Source organism: Odontomachus brunneus, unplaced genomic scaffold (genome assembly GCF_010583005.1).
Source record: "Odontomachus brunneus isolate Ranch 3 - 2012 unplaced genomic scaffold, Obru_v1 Obru_scaffold_005, whole genome shotgun sequence".
NCBI lineage: Eukaryota > Metazoa > Arthropoda > Insecta > Hymenoptera > Formicidae > Odontomachus > Odontomachus brunneus.
In genome coordinates this window covers 2762025-2767986 of record NW_022639455.1, presented here as the reverse complement: position 1 = coordinate 2767986, position 5962 = coordinate 2762025, and positions in this window count along the sequence as shown.

The window sequence follows — 5962 nt, the reverse complement described above, 5'->3', positions numbered from 1 at the left end:
ACTGGATTGAGATATAAGGTAATCGTAAATCTATCAATTTTAAGTCTGACAAATCGTACTAATCGTACTTGTCTGACTAATCGTACATTCTTTGTACGAAATCCCATGGTGTTATCTTAACTTTATCTTAACTTTAAGTTTTATTATTTCATTATCAATTATAGTGAGATTATTCGATTACTAATTAAGTCGATTATTCGATTACTAATTGTAATATCGATTGTAATTTCGTAAATCTTTAATATTCATTATTTGTCGGAAGAGAAACTCTCTCGTTTGTACATTGTGACGAATGGAAATTTGTCATGAAATTGCTATGAAATTGCTATGAAATAAAGTTCGTGACATAGAAAATTAAATTTAACAAAAACAAAGTTTTCCTCTGTTCCAGAACAAAAGATCTTTTCTGGACAATTCAGGATGCAGAGCAAAATTATGACACGTATAAAGTAGAATACGAAACTAAGAAAAAATCGAGATCGGTATCACTCATCTATCATTACCCTAACAACATAGATGTCCAGAGAACATCCAGAATATATCCTAAGGAAATCCTGAGGACATTTTTTCGTCCTTAGGACGTCCCTAAGAGATTTTATGCTGTCTGGGTATTATTATTGCAAGTGTCATTTGTTATTGCGAAGTAATCACACGAGAAGAAAGAAATAGATACAAGGAGAAGAGAAAGGATGGTAATTGTGACAAATCCATTGTCAAGTTAGTGCGGGTGACGTGCATGGAGACAATAAGAAAAAGATCTGTTAGGTAATTTCATCTCTTTTCATATCTCTTTTCTTCTGCAAGTTTTTCAGCGGCTATTTCAGAAGCCCTTGAGTAACGTGCAAGCCGTTGTGCGGCTTCGATTGGCGCGTTTTAATCGTTTCACCATGTCACGTTATAGACGGTCTTCACGAAGAAGTTGCCAAAATCACAAAGTTGACATATAGTACGTTCGCGTTGCACGTTAGCTTGCGTAACTCTTCGCGTGAATAATATACTAATGGATGGGTGTCGTCGTCGCTGTGAGATTAAAACGCCGATATTCACGTCGAGGAGAAACAGTGACGCAAACTTGCATACGACTGCAAATCACACGATAGTTGACTCGTGCAATTTCTGCTCGCCAGCCGGCGTGCAGTTTGAAAACACGCGAATGAGCAACGAAAATTTTTCTCTTTGTTCTCTCAGTGAGTGCTCGGGGCACGCGCATGTCGCGCTGTATTATACTTTCTTTCATGCTCCTTTCATGCTTAGTATGATCTTATTTTTAGTAATTTTACCATTGAGAATACAATAAAATCATTCCTCGAGTCTCTCGGTTTTGATATTACTAATAAGAATGTCTATCTTTTTCAATGTCGATCGGCCGATCGATTCGCGACCGTCAAAGCCGACCGTGAAGCGCTTTCTAATATAATTGTTGATTGCAGACCGCAGCGTCAGATAACGTTTCTCTTGCTGCGATCTCTTGCGGTTGGTCTTTAAGAAGCCGATTTTTCATTACACGCCCGTCGTCCTGCCGCATTGTACTCGATCAGCAAGCCCTCTCCGGACAATAACGCAGCTCATACATGCCGAATACATACGCAGATTGTCATTGCCACGTGATTGCTCTGTGACCCGATATGTTCTGCGATTAGAGCTACGGCGCAATAACGATATTCGCACACGAGAATTGGACGCGAACCAATTCTCGCCTACTGCGCAGAATACGTTTCCCCGTGTACGTACGTATCTTCTATTGCAGCGTTAGCACTTTCGAGCCAGACGGGCGCATTTTTCTGTAAGATTGCGCAAGAACGCGAGAGTCTGTCTGACTCTCTCTGTGCGTGTGTGAATATACGGCGGGAATACTCGCACGTCTTTGCTGTCAAAAGATCCATTTTGCGCGGCAGTATTATCGTTGCATCGCATTAATCGTCATTTTTCTCTGCGACTAATTTAAATTAAGCTCTCGCACAAACTCGATGCAACGAACACGTGCGCACGGCGAATATACTGATGAGCGACGACAAATTGCATTTTTCTCTTGTACCTGAATTTTATATACATATATATAAACGTGAAAAAATTATATATATATATAAATTTTTTCACGTATGTAATTTTTCTTATGTCTTTCTTATTTTATGTCTTCATATACTCGCTAAAATGTGGCTGATATTTTGATAAGGACAAATGAAGTTATCTAGATAATGATCAGAAATTGCCGAAATTGAGATGTCATTAATTGATAATAAGTGGCACGAACATGTGCGGCAATTAGTTGTATGATTAACTACACAAGTTATGCAGCTTGTCGCGTCGCTATTAGCTGTATAAATATGTTAACGATATCAAATCGATCGGCGTACAGAAAGTAATCGCTTTCTCCGCGAGCGAATGGCACATCCGTCGTGCAGCCGATTAAAAAGGCGAAGTTCTTTGTATCGTGCTTCATTAAAATAATGATCGTGACTCACGCACCCAGTCACAGAGTGACGTAAATCGACGCTGACATGTTTACCGTTCGCCGCAGATACACATGCGTGTATCTGGGACACTAATAATTAACGATATTCTACACGCTCCACGCAGAACCGAGCTTGCGTTCCGCTCTTCGTTCTCACCCGATAGTTTCGACTGAAAATACTCCGTGACGTGTACGTCGACGTAACGTACAGCCGCAAATATTGTTGTGTACCGACGTTTCGTCTAAGCTTTCAATGTCGTACGTGCATCGCACGAGCAAAATGCGTATTTAACGTATTTGATACTGTGATTCGTCTGTGACAACGCCTTTGTATTTTCTTCTTTCAAATGGGCTATACCCAGTAAACATTACTTAGCAATAACATTACGTCAATATTATAATTTTTCATTCGACAATATATGTAAGTGCAGTACAACATGTGTTGCACACGGAGAAAATATTGTAGTAAGAATTACATTGAAATTATATTTCCTTTTACCATGTTTTTCGTAAAGCTGTGAATTATCGTAAAGTTACAGTATAAATTATTATAAAAATAGTAAATTTGACAATATATTGAATATACGATCCGAAAAAAATATTCAAGTAATTAGAATGATTTTTGGTAAAAAGTCAAACGTGCATAACATTTTTAAACAAATATATAATAATTCCGGCCATAATATTCTATTTGGTCCAAGATCACAGAAATTCTGTTGTTACTACAATAATATTCTGTTTTCTTCTATTTTGTTTTTTTACTACAATATTTTCTACGTGCATATAACAGTTACGTCGCTGAGTGAGAAGTTATAATATTGATGTAACGTTACTGTCAGTTTGTGTTTACTGTATATATACAGACGACTTGTTCACTTTGAATGAATCTACTTTCAGACTTGTGATCCAGCATTATCAGCGTAGGAAGAAGGAAGGAGAAAATATATTTACGACGTCGACGAACGGGAAGTCCGCCTACCCAAGGATACAATGTAAGACGCCCGTTGATAATCGAAACCGATAATCGAGGATTCTCCATAATTTATACGATGCTGATACAATTGCGTTAGGTAGGCGTGAATAACAGCACGCATCGCCGTGCGAGCAACTCAGAATGCAGGAATGCGAGGCAAAAAGTGTGCTCGTTGAATATTATGTGGCTCAAGGAAAGAGAATAAATTAGCGGGTGTAGTAGCGGTGCAACGCGCCGTTGCATTGTAAAATCGCGGCGCAATTTCGTCGCGCCGCCGAGTGGAAAACTCGTACACAGCAAACGCAATTTCATCGATATACTGTTATATGCAACACGTTAAATGTGTCGTTAACCCACGAACGACTGATTTGTTCACGTTTTTTATATTTACGACGTTGTTGTTGAGCAAACTGCGTGTACACCGAGAAAAAAATACATGGCAATTTATTTGTGTGGGATAGAAAAGTTTATTTCATCCCGAAATGAATTTTATTTCGCAGAAATAAACCTTATATTCTACAAGTAAATTTTCGAGTATTTTTTTCTCAATATATGCGAAATATTATTAAAAGACCACTAGATGACAGGACAGTTGCAGTAAAGCAACAGCCTTGCTTCACGGTAAAATACGATGTACGCGACGTTTTTTTATTGTTATATGCGTCGAGAGAATTGTCGAGATTTGGCAGATTGGTAGATAAGATAAAATCGGTGCGAACGCGCAAAGAATAAGAATACAGAAAGATTCATCTCTAAGTGCGATATGGATGATAATCCATTTTAATTTTATTTTGTTTACTTTAGTCATTTGTTGATCTGATTAACCTGAAAAGATATAATAAACATTTATAAAAAAATTTTGTTGAGTCTTTTATCTCTGTATGCTAAAAGCAGGTGGAGGGCTCTCTCGAGAGATATAAACGATCTCGCAATTGGTCGGGTTCATAGTCGAAGGCTATAACGCGCGTGGAAAATCTATAACGCGCAATTTCATCGATTGTCTTGTACTATCTTATCGTCGTCAGAAATCGAATCGCCAATAGATAACTGTGGATAGCAGAATACGTGGAATTCTTCCTATCTCATGTCAACAGGACGACGAGACGACTTTATAGCGAGTTAATGCATCGCACGTCATAAAGAAGTTGATATTGCAAGCTCATAGATTAGAAAAAATTAGATTTGAAAAATAATATCCTTTTGATTCAGCGTTTCAGCGATTGCAAAACTCGAGGAATTCTGCGTTCTGCTCGACAATAAACATTAAAAGAATAAAGAACGCGAAAACCTTCACACAGTTGCTTAAAAAAATTGCTGATAATTCTGCGTTCAAGGTTGATTCGCGTTTTGCACTTTGAAGGAATGAGGGCTGCGTAAACGTCACAATCCTCCTCCCTCAAATAATTAAGAAATTAATTTTTACACCGAAAAATTAATTTCATAATTACTAAAAACGGCCCTTGTTAGCCTTGTTTGGAAAAATTAAAAATTAACGTTGGGCTTCTTTGTGGCCATGTGGGTTAAAATTAAAATTATGATTATAATCTACCAACTAGAGATTTCGGATCTAGCTATCACCTAACTAGCTTCACCTAGCTAGCTAAAAACGGCCCTTGTTAGCCTTGTTTGGAAAAATTAAAAATTTTTTTTAAAAATTAATGTTAGGCCTCTTTGTGGCCATGTGGGTTAAAATTAAAATTATGATCATAACCTACCAACTAGATACTTCGGATCTAACTATCACCTAGCTAGCTTCACCTAGTTAGCTAAAAACGGCCCTTGTTAGCCTTGTTTGGAAAAATTAAAAATTAACATTGGGCTTCTTTGTGGCCATGTGGGTTAAAATTAAAATTATGATCATAACCTATCAACTAGAGACTTCGGTTCTAGCTATCATCTAGCTAGCTTCACCTAGCTAGCTAAAAACGGCCCTTGTTAGCCTTGTTTGGAAAAATTAAAAATTAACGTTGGGCCTCTTTGTAGCCATGTGGGTTAAAATTAAAATTATGATCATAACCCACCAACTAGACACTTCGGATCTAGCTATCACCTAGCTAGCTTCTCTTTTCCATTAGCGATCTAAAATATTAATGTATAATTGTGAGTTGTCATCAATAGTTTTCTTCTTCTAGCATAATATTACCTATAGAGGAGCAATTGATTCGTGCCATGTGAATAAAATGAGAGATATGTAACGGTTGACCAATGTTGAAGAGTAATTTGGTATATGCATCGAAACTCCATTGAATGATGATCGGTGCTATTGAATAGCGTATTTGGTCAACTAACCAACTGAACAACTGACGTACGAATTCCTTGACCAATTGCTCCGTTTGTTCGTCTACTTCTTCTTTGACGAAACACCATATTCGTTGAAATATTCTTTGTGCCATTGTAATATAATATGTTGCGCTATATCGTATATAGTCGTGTCGTAATATCGTGTCGCGTACTGTCTACTGTCTACTGTATTGTCTACTGTCTTCTGTATTGTCTACTGTCTACTGTACTGTCTACTGTCATCTGTAAGTCTGTCT